This window comes from Petaurus breviceps, unplaced genomic scaffold, assembly GCF_028583685.1.
Source record: "Petaurus breviceps papuanus isolate PSGF00001 unplaced genomic scaffold, PetGlider_PUasm1.0 208, whole genome shotgun sequence".
NCBI lineage: Eukaryota > Metazoa > Chordata > Mammalia > Diprotodontia > Petauridae > Petaurus > Petaurus breviceps.
This window is the reverse complement of record NW_027185852.1, coordinates 16,186,998-16,201,166: the sequence shown is the minus strand read 5'-3', so window position 1 is coordinate 16,201,166 and position 14,169 is coordinate 16,186,998. Positions and strand designations below refer to the sequence as shown.

At 42.0% G+C, this 14,169-nt stretch overlaps 1 protein-coding gene and 1 long non-coding RNA gene across 9 annotated transcripts in view; both read left to right on the top strand.

Moving 5' to 3' along the window:
- LOC138165298 (uncharacterized) overlaps window positions 1–2,555 on the top strand; it is a 54,379-nt gene extending 51,824 nt beyond the window's left edge. The window contains exon 2 of the long non-coding RNA XR_011169333.1: window positions 872–2,555. This is a non-coding gene — a long non-coding RNA (uncharacterized lncRNA). The remainder of the gene's footprint in view (window positions 1–871) is intronic.
- Window positions 1–14,169, top strand: part of LOC138165296 (FGGY carbohydrate kinase domain-containing protein-like) — a 545,803-nt gene that overhangs the window by 514,123 nt on the left and 17,511 nt on the right. The window lies entirely within an intron of this gene.

Here is a 14,169-nt window from a genome sequence, read left to right as displayed (position 1 = left end):
GAGGGAAGAAGGGATGAAGGAAGAGAGGAAGAAAGATAGGAAGGAAGGAGGAAGAAAGGAGAGCAAAAGAGAGAAAAGAAGGAAGCAAAAGAGAAAGAAAGAAAAAAAGATGTATTTATCAAATGCTAAGTATATGGCAAAACCCCACACTGGGCACAGGAGATGCAAACAGACAGATCAAACAGTCCCTGGCCTCCAGGAGCTCCCACTCTAATATTCTAATGGGGAGCCAACACCTCAGGGAGATTTCCACTGCAAGTCAGCTAGAAATAAAGGTCCCCTGGTCCTGAGGGGGCAGGTGCAAAGCAGATGGTCCAGTCTCTTCTTTAAAGTCATTTCCATTGACAGAATCACATCAGATTCTCACGAGGAGCCATTTGACAATATCCAGGCCTTTGGTGACAGGAACTCTTCTCTCTGGGTCTTCAGTAGCTGTGGCTGCAGCCTGTGCAGTCTCTGCTTTCCAGGATCCCACGGGAGGGCAGTGGCCTACAAGCATCCCTACTCTGACTTTTGGGTTCAGAGTTCCGGAATGTCTCTGTGAGGGTCCGAGGGGAGTGGGAGTGGTCTAATCTGCTTGGCACATGCTGCCACCTCTCCCTCAGGGTGCCCTGCTGCTACAGCTCCTTTAGTAACAAATACAGGCTTTTTGCCAAGGTAATGAAAGCTATTCCTGCAGGTGGCCTTCTGGCACGCCCCCATCCCCACATGCTCACATAGAGCTGACTCTGGACACTTTACCAGCCAGAAAGCCCAGAGCTGTTCTGCTTTCTTACTGTGTGACCTTCAACTAATCACTTAACTGCTCTGAGCTTCAGGCTAAAAACAAAATTGTAAAATGATATTATTTTTTTTTTTGCCTCCCTCTCAGAGTTGCCACAAGGATCAAATGAGGTGATGGCGATGAAAAGTGATTTATAAGCTGTAAAACCCTCTGCATATATACAGGACAAGCCAAGAGCTGGCTGACAGGGCCTCAGAGGTGGGAGGGGTGTCAGAGGCCACCGAGTGCACCCTGGGCCTGAAGAAGAATTCCCTCTCCATTTTCCCCTCCATTACTTGTTACCTACTCATTGAGGACTATGGGAGACAGGGGATAACCTCCCAGTTTGCCTGTTCTACTGCTGAATAATTCAAATGATTAGGAAGAGTCACCTGCCATCAGACTTAAATCTCCCACTTGAGAAATTCCATCCCCTGTTTCTTGTTCTGTTGGTCAGTGACCATCTATGAAGCACCGACTTTGTACTAGGCACTGTGCGCGGCGTTGGAGATACTAAGAAAGATAAAAGCCTAGTTCTTGCCATCAAGGAGCTCACAGTCTAATGGAGGTGACAACATGCCAAGCACTATATACAAACATAAACTGAATGGATTGAAGAAATCAACCAAGAGAATGTACTAGATTTAAGGGGGGAGGAGAAAGTCTGATCTCTATCTCATCATAGACCTTGAAATGCTTGGAGACAGTCATCATGTCCCTCTGAATCTTCTCTTCTCCAGGATAAACATCTTCAGTTCTTCAAATGATACCCGTGTGCCCTCCAGGACCTTCCCGGTCCCATTAGTTCTCCTCTGGTTACCCTGCGTCTTGTTGGTGTCCTTCCTAAAATGTGGTAGCCAGAGGGGAAGACAGTATTTGGGACCCAATCCAACCCAGGCGGAATATAGCGGGACTGTTGGTTCAGACACTATGTCTCTCCTCCTGCACCCCATGATCCAAGATCACCTTCAATTTCTCAGCCGCCATATTAGGCTATTCATTTAAACTGAGTCTGTAGTCCACTACCCAGGATCTTTTTCAGATGAGTTGTTCTCCATGCATGCTTCCACAACTGTGTACTCATGAAGTTGGATTTTGACCCCAAGTATAAGGCTTTGCATTGATCACTCACATATTTCATCAGATTTTCAACCTTCAGAGTATTCTACCCTGCTCAGATCTTTCTGAATCCTTTCTCTGTGATCTGATGTCTCAATTAGCTCTCCAAACTATGTGTCTTATGGAAATTTGACTAGCCTGCCATCTATGCCCATAATCAAGTCACTGATGAAAATGTGAAGCTGACAGGGACACTCCACTGGAGACCTTTATCCCAAGTACATCTAGTGCCTTTTGGATGTCCCCTGCATTTAGCACAATGCCTGGCATGTAGTAAGGGCTTAATAATCACTTATTCATTGACCAACTGAGTGACTGATATAGACTCTTTAAGGCTAGAGATTCTGCAACCTCTGAATCCACGTAACTATATTATTCTTTAGCCCACATCAGTCCATCTTATCCACAAGGATAACAGAAGAGCCCTGGTCAAGAGTTCGTTTTTGTTTTGTTTTGTTTTAATCTCAGTAAACTGGATAATTGGCATTCATCTGATCATTTGCACTAGTAATACCATCACAAAAGGAAAGGGAATCAGTTTGGCTGAACTTATTCTTAATGGGAGTCTCGCTTACTCTATTTGCAGCCACTGTTTCCTTTTCTAGATACTTATTAACTACCGCTTTAATAATATCTCCAAGAATTTTATGACAAATAAAAGTAATGCTCACTTCACACTCTGCTTTTTGTGAAATTGGGAAAAGATTTAACTCCCTCTAGCTTGTGTTAGCTCTCCTTTTCTGCAGAATTTTTGTGATGCAGCCAAACTGGTTTGTTTGCTACTCCCCAAACTCAGCATTCCCTCTCTCCCTCCTCTTTTGCTTTTGAAGTCCATTCTTCATGCCATTTCTCCTCATAACAACTCCTTTATATCCATAGATTCCTTCAAAGTTGAGCTCTTGTGCCAGCTTCTATGGGAACCTTTCCATTATCCTATACCTATTAGCACATTCTCCTTCTAACTCAAAATGTTATGTACAGTAATCTGTTTCCATGCTGTAATCCCCTAAGAAAAGGTAAACTTACTCAAGGACAAGGATTGTTTTTATTTTGACTTTCTTTATCCTTAGCACCTCATCTTGCTGAATAAATTCTTAGTGGAAGTATGTCTCCAAAGAAAAGTTCTGAAAAGATATCTTCATCCTACTTCTTTGTAGTAGAGGGTCCAAGAGTTTGGACCTTTGCAAATATTTTTAGATTTTTTTGTGTGTGTATCAATCTGTTTTGCTGATTTCTTTTCTTTCTCTTTTTTGTTTTTCCCTTTAAAAATATTATTATTTACATAAGATAGTTCTCTGGGAATGGAGTATGGAGATGGATAAAAGAACATATTTTGACAGTGTAAAAACAAAGATATCAATATTTTTTAAAGAAAGCTAGTAAAAATTCAAATACAGAATTGAGGAACACAACTGAAAATAATTATGATTTTTGTGCATTTAACCAATTTAAATGTCAATAGTTAATTAAGAAACTTTAGCTGGTCATATTGATGCCTAGGGTTAAGATTTTAATAAAACATGATTTTTTTTAAATATCATAAATAAATGCCTGTTAGATTGGATCACATTGGATTGGACTACATGTGACTACATTTGACTGGACTTTTAAAAGCTCATTGACAATAGTTCAGCAATTGCATCAAAGGTGTTATCTCAGTGTACTGAGATACAGTTCACCTTGGCTTGGAGAGTTGGACTCAGCAAGGGTAGCTGGACTCTTTCTATCTTAGCTAGCGGTGCCTTGTTAGTGATTTTTATTCTTTCCTTTCCATCCCAAAGATTTTTCCTCTTGGCAGAGGAAACGAAAGGAACATGGATTGAGACATGTTGACTTCTCTTCACTGTCTGCTAGCACATACTGTGGTGCTTTTTGCAGGTCAGGTTCCCAACTCTACGCTGATACTCATCCCCTTGGAGTCTAGGAGCCCTGAGGGTTGGGGAGCAGGTGTTTCTTCTAGTTTTAATCCCCCTTGACCTCCTTTATGAATATCACTTGATGCCAATTAGTCAGAAACAAATTTTTTAATAAAGGGGTACATACTAAGTTGGTATAGTAAAAACAATTAGTCCAAATATTCCAGGTCCAAAGACGGGAATACACTCTTCTGCAAGAATATAGAGTACAGGACACAGCAGAAGGGCGCAGGGGGTGAAGGGGCACACTGCTCCTAGACCTCCTTTTGCTGGAGTGCTCAAACTGTCTCCCGCAGACATGGCAGAGTGCTATGTTTTGTTTTTGTTCTCAGGGCTCTTTGCAGAGCCTCAGACATGCATCTATTCTCTCCTTGACTTCTAATAGACATCGCAGCCAGTTGCAGCTGACCCAAGGACTCTGCTAAGGTATCCATGCTAAAGTTCACTCCTTAAGGGCTTTAAAGTTCACTAGGCCTCCCTAGTAGGGGGTAGAGAGGGAGGAGAATGAAGCAGACATCTATTCTACCCTAAGAAGTTCCTTCTGAGAGCTTGGAGGTTTGGTGGAAACCCTCTCTATTCACTCGGATCTCTATTCCAATTAGTTCCCTGGCGGGCCTCATAGAGCATTACCAAGTCTCTCTACCCATCCTAACAAATTTCCTGCTGCATCCAGGCAGGTGTCCAGGCCTGGATCATACCTAGTGAACAATGGAAGTGTATTCTCACCTAGGGAAGGCATCTCAGGGCAGTATCTTGCCAGTAGCTCATTTTAAGTAGAGTAGGGTAATTGTCTATCCTGAACCCCACCTTAGAGTCACTCTATTATCAAATTCTTATGGACTTCAATGACCCTCTGCCTTCTTGGATTCTTCCCTTTGCCTCTCAATCAATTCCTTCATTTGCTACAAAAGAAAAAGGTCTATGTTTTTTAGCGTTCCTCACCAACATTGACATTTCTTAGAAAACTGCCAGTTTTCTGTATTTATCCTCATTTACTCATCCTTTCTTTCCCTTATCTGTAATGCATGCCTTTTAACAACGTAGGCTAATTGATGACAATCTACCACGCTTTGTCTTTCTATGTGCATACACTTTTTTGAGCTGGAGAAGGAAATGAAAAGCCACTCCACAATCTTAGCCAAGAAAACCCCAAAATAGGATCAAAAAAAGTCAGACAATGACCGAAACTGAACAACAACAAAATAAACTTTAAAAAAAACCTAAGGTAGCTTATCGATCCTTTCTGCATTCACCATCTGTCTCTTTAGACTTTCTTTTCTATGTCTTTTAATTGTTTTCTTCATGTCTTCAGAATTTCACTTTCTAGCACTTACCATCTCTACTGGTTGAAGCTTTTGAAATTTGTTCACCTCAAATAAGAGGTGCAGATGAAATGCTGGTCTCCTGTGAATGACTGCACATGTGGGCTGCTACATGGCCATTGGACTCTATGGCTGTCTAACTTAGTTGATAGGTATCTAGTTCTCTTTCTGCTCTATTTTTTTGAGCCTGAAGTTCTTTTGATTTGACTGTCAAGACTCCAAGTAAATGTGTGTTTATCATCCCTTGTTAGGCACCCTTTATCCCAAACTAGATCAATCTATGAACAATTAAAAAATGCATATCCAACATAAGGCGATAGAGTTTCATGGTCAGTGTTAACAGGATATTATAACCAGTGAAGAACTTCATAGAAAAATAGGAGGAAAAGATACCAAGGAAGAGAAGATGCCCAGTGCCATGGCAAGATTGATATGATCAGCCGCAGTATTGCATTGGCATACCCCAAAAGTTAGGAGAGAGTGAGGAAGCCCCCAGCATCCAGAGGGGCAAACTTATGATAAGATATGGATAGTTGTTGTACAGGACAAGCAAGCATGGATGGAGAGAGATCTGCCTTGTATATGGCATATACAATTTGATGAGACGCAGATTATATATATATATATATATATATATGAGTATTGGGTATTTTATCTTAGATGATGGTGATGTTGATGAAGACAATGACAGTGATGAATGCAATTCTTAAATGCCCTGAAACTTTGGGTTCAACTCTCCAAATGATTCTTTGACATGAGGGATGAGTATCCCAGGAACATTTTGAGAGAATAATTTAATTTGACAAGCGCACCAACGGTAGACAGAGAAGTGAAGGGAAGCCAAAGCATTCACATGACTCTGCAACGATTAATTATCATCCCAGGCTAGTTAGAGTATTCCTTTGATGCTGATAACTGTGGTTTGATGTGGTAGGCTGAGATCTAATCTCTGGTTGATTTATGGAGTAAGGAGCCATCATTGAGTGAGTGAAATAGAACAGATGCATAAGAAAGAAAAAGGGAATTGAAAGATCATTTGGTGGGACTTTGGTGAAGTAGAAAGAACATCACATTCAAAGTCAGAGGCCTTGCATTTGGATCTTGGCTCTGTTACTACCTGTCTGATGTTGACTAAAGTCATGTTACTTTTCTGGACCTAAATTTCCTAATCCTCACAATGAAGGGCCTGGAATAGATGACCTCTGAAGTCCCTTCCAGGCTTCAACATCTATGATCCTATAGCAGAACCAGGAAGACTGAAGCAGAACCAAGATGCTTGAGAAGAGTGAAGGTGCCACCCATAAAATGTGCTGTTTTGGATGTCCCCAAATTAAGGGTCTTGTACTCAAAGTTTTAGGAGCATGGGAAGAGTGACTAATAGGGCTGGCAGAGGTTGTGCTTGGCTGATGCTTCAAGCCCTGACACTGTGAACAGCTTGAGTTTCCAGTGTCCTTCCACAGAACAAAATCTGGATTTAGGAACTTTACTGGCAAGTGCCTTGTGAATGTGGATATCTGATTGGCACAGGTCTGAACCTGCACGGGGCGGGGGGGGCTTTTGGAAAGAGAGAATTCTGGGAGAAGCAAAAATAGTATATGTGAGTGTATTTAGTGGCAGCTGGGATATGTCTGAACAAGTGTGGGATGTAATCCATGACAAGACAATAGTGATTGCTGCTCATTAGTGAACCTTTCCTCCTGACATCATCGGAGTGATTGTGTTCTCTTATTCTCCATCCACTCCTCAGACATAGACCATAGAGATCAGCGATCTCGTGATGTCAGAGCTAAGACTATTGAATATAGAAAGTTCGAAAATGAAATATCAAATGTTCTCCTTGGAAGGACTTTAAATGATAGGATGTTAAGAGAGAACCTCTATAACAAACCCCTCCTTTTTGAGATAAGGAAACTGAGTCTCCAAGACGTGACATCCCCAAGGTTTCACATTGCTAATGATAGAACTGGGACTGAGAATGATGGAATTTCAGAGTCAGAAGGGCCCTCAGTGGCTATTCAGTCCAACCCATAACCAATTAATCTGAATCCCCTCTGTGACATCTCTGACAAGTCAGCACTAAATCTTTATTCTGTAACCTGCTGAGGGATAATCTACTATCTCCACTTTGGGATGGGTCTGATTGTTAGAAAGGTGTTTTTTTTTTAATTTACATCAATCTTAAATCTGTCTCTTTGCCAATTGGACCCATTGCCTAGAAGTCTACTTTCTAATGCCAAGCAGAAAAAATCCAATTTCCTCTTATGTATATGTGATAGATCCTCAAATGTATGAAGAAAACTGTCATATCCTCCTGAATCTTTTCTTCTCCAAGGTGAGTAATCTCAGTTCCTTCAGCCAATACTTATATGATGTGATGTCAAGGTACTTCACTCTCCTGGTAGCCTTCCTCTGGATGCTCTCCAATTTATTAAGGTCCTTCCAAATCTCTAGCACTCAGGACTGAACACAAAACTCCACATATGATCTGACCATCACTTCCCTAGTCCTGGTCAGTCTGTCTCTCTGAATGTAGTATAATTTCAAATGACCCTTTCTGGTTGTCTGTTACCCTATTGTGTAGTATAGGAGACAGCTGTTGTCTCAAAAGATTAAGTGCTGGGCCTGGAGAAAGATTGACCTGAGTTCAAATTCAGCTTTAGACACGTACTAGCTGTGTGACTCTGGACAAAGTCACTTCACCCTGTTTGCCTCAGTTTCTTCATCTGTAAAATGAACTGGAGAAGGAAATGGCAAACCCCTCCAGTGTCTTTGCCAAGAAAACCCTGTGGACAGAGCATGGATAGTTGTACATGACGGAACGCCTGAACAGCAACCAGAAGTCCTATACACTGACCTTGCCATAGACTAAATCTAGAAATTGTTTTAGGGGCGGGGTCCATGCAGTCATGCCTCCCCCATCTTATGCTTGCAAAGTTTATTTTTTGAACCCAGATTAGGATTTTGCATTTATTCTTTAACGCATTTCATTTAATTGGCTTTGTTTTACCTTTCAAAATATTTTTGGAATTAGAAGCCAGTATTCTTTTCAATTTTTTTTTAATTTTCAAACAAAGATACACATTCTTTCCCTCCCACCTCTCCTTCATTCATTAAGAAAGAAAAAAAAAAACTGTTACAAATCTGTATAGTCAAGCGAAACAAATTCCCACATTGGCCATGAACAGAAAAATGTCTCAATCTGCACCCTGAGTCCATCAGCTCTCTATCAAGAGGTGGGCAACCTGTTTCATTATGAGACCCCTAGAATTGTGGGTAATCATTTTATTGATCAAAGTTCCTAAGTTTTTCCAAGTTATTTGTCTTTATAATATCATTATTCTAGAAATTGTCCTGGTTGTACTCACCTTATTCTGCATTGATTAATACAAAGCTTCCCTGGTTTTTTTCTGAGACTATCCCCTTTATCATTTCTTACAGCACAATATCACTCCATTACATTCTTGTACCATAACTTGTTTAGCCATTCTTCAATTGATGGACATACCGTCAGTTTCCATTCTTTGCCCCCACAAAAGAGCTGCTATATATTTGTACATGTGTTTTTTGTTTGTTTGTTTCTTTTTTTTCCTTGATTTTGTTGGGATATGGACCTAGTCATGGTATCACTGGGTCAAAATATATACACAGTTGAATAGCTTTGGTGGCAGAATTTCAAAATGAGAAGCCAATATTCTTGTGTCTAGTGATTTCTTTTTCAGTACTCCACCTGCCCTCCATAATCACCTCATCTCTGCCTTCCCTCTAGAAGTAATTTCTCCCCTCATCCCTGCTGGCAGTTTGCTCCTCCATTCCATTGCCTGGGCCTCATCTTAGCTCGACATTAGGCTGGACATCAATTGACAACTCATGATAGATTGCAAATGGTCATGATCTCTGAAAAGAGGACTGATATAAGGCATCATAGGTCCCAGCCAGGTCTCTATGAATAAGTAGCTGTGGGCCTTATGCTATAGCAATCACTTCCATTCTCTAGGATTCATTTTCTTTAGATGCCAAATGGGTTGGGCCAGATGGTATCTACCAGCTCTAATGTTCCATGAGACTGTTATGTCTCTCTTAACACAACAACAGGGATGAGCCAAAGTGGCCCATCAAGAAGGGGTATGGAACTAAGGTTGCTTCATTTTAGGCCCTAGTAACAGTGACAGGTGGAAAATATTTTCTGGGAAACAAAAGAAATTTCCATTAAGTTAGGAGCTTACAGTGGGCTTCTAAATTCAATTGAACAAAGAGTTATTAAATGACTTCTATATGAAAGGTGGTATGGTGAATAGAGAACTGGGTCTAGGAAGCAGAAATACCTAGCAGCTAGGTGGCAAAGTGCTGGACCTGAATTCAAATCCTGCTTCAGGCACTAGTTGTGTGACTCTACACACGTTACTTAACATCTACCTTCCTCAGTTTCCTCATCTGTAAAATGGATAATAATGGCACTTACCTCTGAGGGTTGTGGAAAGGATAAAATTTGCTAATATTTGTAAGAAATTCTTGCATATTTTAAAGCTTTATATAAACATATTATTGGGGTTCACCTCTTTCCCATACAGGCTATGTGACCCTTGGCAAGCCCCCAACTTCCCAATGCCTTCAGAGAACCCTCAAAGATGGCAAGTTATAGAACAAGGACCAGGCACTATGCTGATTGCTGTAGTTCAAAGGCAGAAAGGAAGACTGACTTCAAGAAATTTACATTCTATGGAGGGATATCATAAGAATACTGAAAAGTAACGTATTTATAGAGTGTCAGGTCTAGAGTCAGGAAGACACGAGTTCCAATATGGCCTCAGACACTTCTAGCTGTGTGACCTTGGGCAAGTCACTTAACTCCTATTTGCCTCAGTTTCCTCTTCTGTAAAATGAGTTGGAGAAGGAAATGGCAAATTTCTCCAGTATCTTCACCAAGAAAACCCCAAAAGAGGTCATGAACAGTTGGATGGACTGAAATGACTAAATAATATGTTTATATGTGGATATCAATCATCCCAAATAGAAGATAGGCCTTTTGAGGATGGGAATACTTTTCTTTGTTCTATTTCTTTTCCAGTGATGGCTAGCACGCAACTGACTGTTAACAAATGCCTGATAATTGATTGACAATACAAATGATTTCAAAATGGAGGGGGTACCAACAGAGGGTCCTGTCTCTCCCAGAAGACTGCTGGGAGGCTTTCCCCCCAGTTGTCTCCTCTGTTCTCCTCTTTCCTGGCTATCTTTGCCATCTTTGTCTCAGTATGGAAACACTGCTAGCTTATGTTCAGGCTATGCTACACTCTTAGCACCAACTTAACCTGTAGCATGGTCCCTGGGGAAGCTACAAAATGAAGAAGTTTAGTTAACTCCAATTAGACTTTTCTACATTCCTTAGTGTTTTCATATTAGGCAGTTGACATTTGGCTGAAGTTTCTCTTGAAGGATATGAGTGAGAGACAGTGTGGCAAAGGCAGGACAAGCTAGGTTTAATCTCACTTCTAGTATATGCTAGCTGTATGACCCTGGGCAAGCCATTGAAACTCCCAGTGCTTTGGACATCCCTGACTTGCATGGTTAGAGTTTCCTCACCTGGGAATTCCCTGTTATCAGGGAAATCACATGTCTAGACCCTGTCCATTCCATTACTAGGATTACTAACTATTGTAAGGTCACGTTAGGTCATTACAGTAGGTTTGTCTCTGAAGGGGCAGATCCATAGAGACTGGCTCATAGTAATTCTGCATTGACTTTGCCATTCTGAAATGGCGTGAATGGCTTGTGATGAGGGGCAAAATTCTCTCACGATGGGTCCTGGGCGAGGAGAAGGCACCCGCTATTGTGTGGCTCACAGAGCTGTCCTGAGTCCTGAAGCCTCCAGTAATGGGACACAGGGAAATGCAAGGACCCAGTCAGCCATAGGGGCATAGGGGAAATAAGGTGAGAGCAGCAGATGGTGGTTTTAACAGAATAAAAGGACATGATTAGTAATGAATGCTCACTACAGTCATCTGAAATAAGGCAGGGGGCAGGAGTAAGGACCTCCACTTGCTTTTTCCTTTCCATTGTTTCTCCCTTTCTATTATTTCTCCCATATGACAGAAGGCATACAACAATAAAACCCCCCAAAACAGTAATAATTTTTTGAAGTCTTATACTACCTGCTTGTCTCTTTGAGCTTATGCCCTCATGATCTCAGAGGTTTTGGTTCAAGAAAGGTCCTTGAAGATGCTGCTACCATCCTGTTCCTACCTCATGTTTAGGCTGGACACACCGCCATCCCCACCCCACACAGACATCTCCCTCTTTTCAAGAGATTATCCAAAAACCTCTGCTATGATGGAGAGTCATGTCTGGAGTCAGGAAGACCTGAGTTCAAATCCAGCCCCAGACACTAGCTGTGTGACTCTGGGCAAAGTCACTTCACCCTGTTTGCCTCAGTTTCCTCATTTGTAAAATGAGCTGGAGAAGGGACATGGCAAACCACACTAGTATCTTTGCCAAGAAAATAGAAAACAAGGTCACATGACCACCCTCCAGAGCTAACAGCACATTACCTTCCTCTTTTCCCACTCTGGGAAGAAATATAATGAATTCCCAGGATCTTTGCAGCCAACTCATGCCTTGTCAGAGGGTTGTAACAACAACAAAAACAGTAATAACTCTCTTCTATAGCATTTTAAGGTTCACAAAATGCTCTCTGCATGACAGGTCTGTGAGGCAGGCATCACACTCCCTGCTCGCCTCTTTACAGAGGAAGACAGTGGGTCGGTCGCACACCAGTTTTCAGAGCAGCATGAAGCCCACAAAAGCCTGTCTGGAGCTTCTCCAGCCTAAATGTGAACATTCTCATGATATCTGGGGCTGTCGCTTTGAAGAAAGTGCTTTAACATCTCAGGTGTAAGTGCGAGTCTGGGGCAGTCGCCAGGACAAAGCTATTTCTTACTGAATAATGAGTGTAAAACCCTTGTGACTCGCTAATGTGAATTAGCTTCAGCTGCACCCACCCACCCAATGCTACTCAGTTGTTTTTTTTTTTCTAAACTGAACAATTGCCCTCAGAAAGACCAACTTCCTTTGGCACGAACATCTGGATTCCCACCTACAATCACCCAACATTTATTAAGCTCCCACTATATGCCAGGCTACGTGCTAAGCACTAGAGATACAAAAACGGGCAAAAGGCAATCTCTGCCCTCAGGAAGTTTCTGATCAAATGGGACAGACAGCATGCAAATAAACATCTGCAAAGTGAGCTGTACATGGGAAAAATAGGAGATAATTAATAAGATGAAGGTACTGGAATTAAGAAGGTTTGGATAAGACTTCCAGCAGAAAATGGAATTTTAGTGGGACTTCAGTGAACCAAGGAGGTCGGTTGTTGGAGCAGATCAAAAACATCATGGAGGAGGTGGGGTTGCTAGGATTAGACTTGTATTTTAGGAAAATCCCTTTGGTGGCTGCATGGAGGAGGGGTTAGAGTGGAGAGGGACCTGAGTTAGCAGACCCTAGCAGCTAATAGCCCAGGCATGAGAGGATGGGGGCCTGCACGGGGTGGGGGTGGCAGTGTCAGAGGAGACATGTTAGCTGTAACCTCAGAGTTGGGAAGTTATGAAGCCTGGTGCTTTAAATGGGTATCTTTCTAATGACCAGGCTTTGCTGTCTTTCCATATTGATTCCCCATTACTCCCCCACACATGGTCTACGTTCCTCTACAGTTAACCTGAGTTCTTTGCTGTTCCCTGAACACATCTACCACCTCTGATGCTGGTTTTCTCCCATGTCTGGAATGCCCTCCTTCCTCACCTCTACCCCTTAGAATGTCTGGACTTCTTCAACACTCAAGTTCTTGGCACCCCCAAATGTTACTGGGGCTCCCTCACCCTGGGGCCAGCCTGGCATCTCTTAAAGACTACTCAGACTCCTTCTGCCCGCACCTCATGCTCATTTCTCCAAACTAAGCTGGGTTCTGGCACTGACCTTTCTTTCTTTATATTCGATTTGATTTGGAAGGAGTCCTTCAGGCTGTGTGTAAGAAGGGAAGGATCTCAGCGGGCATCTACAGCATGCAGACACAAGTGCTGACAGCTTTGTGAAAGTACAGCAAGAGGAGAGAGGCAGGCAGGAAAGTGGCTCTCATACCAATGTCGGCCACTTCTCTAGCACTTGAAAACTCATAATGCATTGTGCTCACCAAAGCCAAGTAGGTTGGAGGAACCTTGATAACCTTTCACTGATGAAGGGAAGAAAGCACAAAGAAGGGAAAAGACCAAGGTACCACATAGTAGGATTGGGATTTAAACCCAGGATGAATCATCAAAAATCAACAAGCATTTATTAAATGCTTACTATATATGAGACCCTAAAGATACAGAGAAAAAAATGAAAACAGTCCCTGTCCTCAAGGAGCTTACATTCTAATAGGTACATGCAAGATAAGTACAGAGGAAACTGAAGTTAGAGTTGCAAGGGACCTTAGACCAACCTCTTCATTTTACAGATGAGGAAACTGAGGTCTAAGAAGGGCAAAGAATGAATTCAAGGCAATTCAGATAGCAAGCAACAGAGCTGAAATTCGAACTCGGGCCTTCAGACTCCAAATACAGGGCTCATGGCAATGGTCCACAGCTGCCCTCAGGGCAAGGTGGTTTGGACCAAGAAGTATACCATATTTTCAGGAAAATGGACTCACACAAAGTCAGAATGATTCCCCTACTCTTTCTGATCTGCCTTCATTTTAAAGCACTAGACATTTGTAAAATTGCTGTGATATCCCCAGCATTTTTAGGAGGTGATGGCCCAAACTGCAATGATTCACAGTCAGTCACCTTCCTGCTTTAGCAACATCTAGCCTGGAAAATCTGGAGCTTTTCCCTTACCTCTATAAATATAAACAAAGGAAACCTACCCACTCGATAAAAAGAGACAAGATGAGAAAAGACAGGAAGTTAGGGTAGAAATCTGGGGTTCCTAACATGTCTTCTTTTAAAAAGAGGAAGGAAAGAAGGAAGGAGGGAAGGAAGGAAGGAAGGAAGGAAGGAAGGAAGGAAGGAAGGAAGGA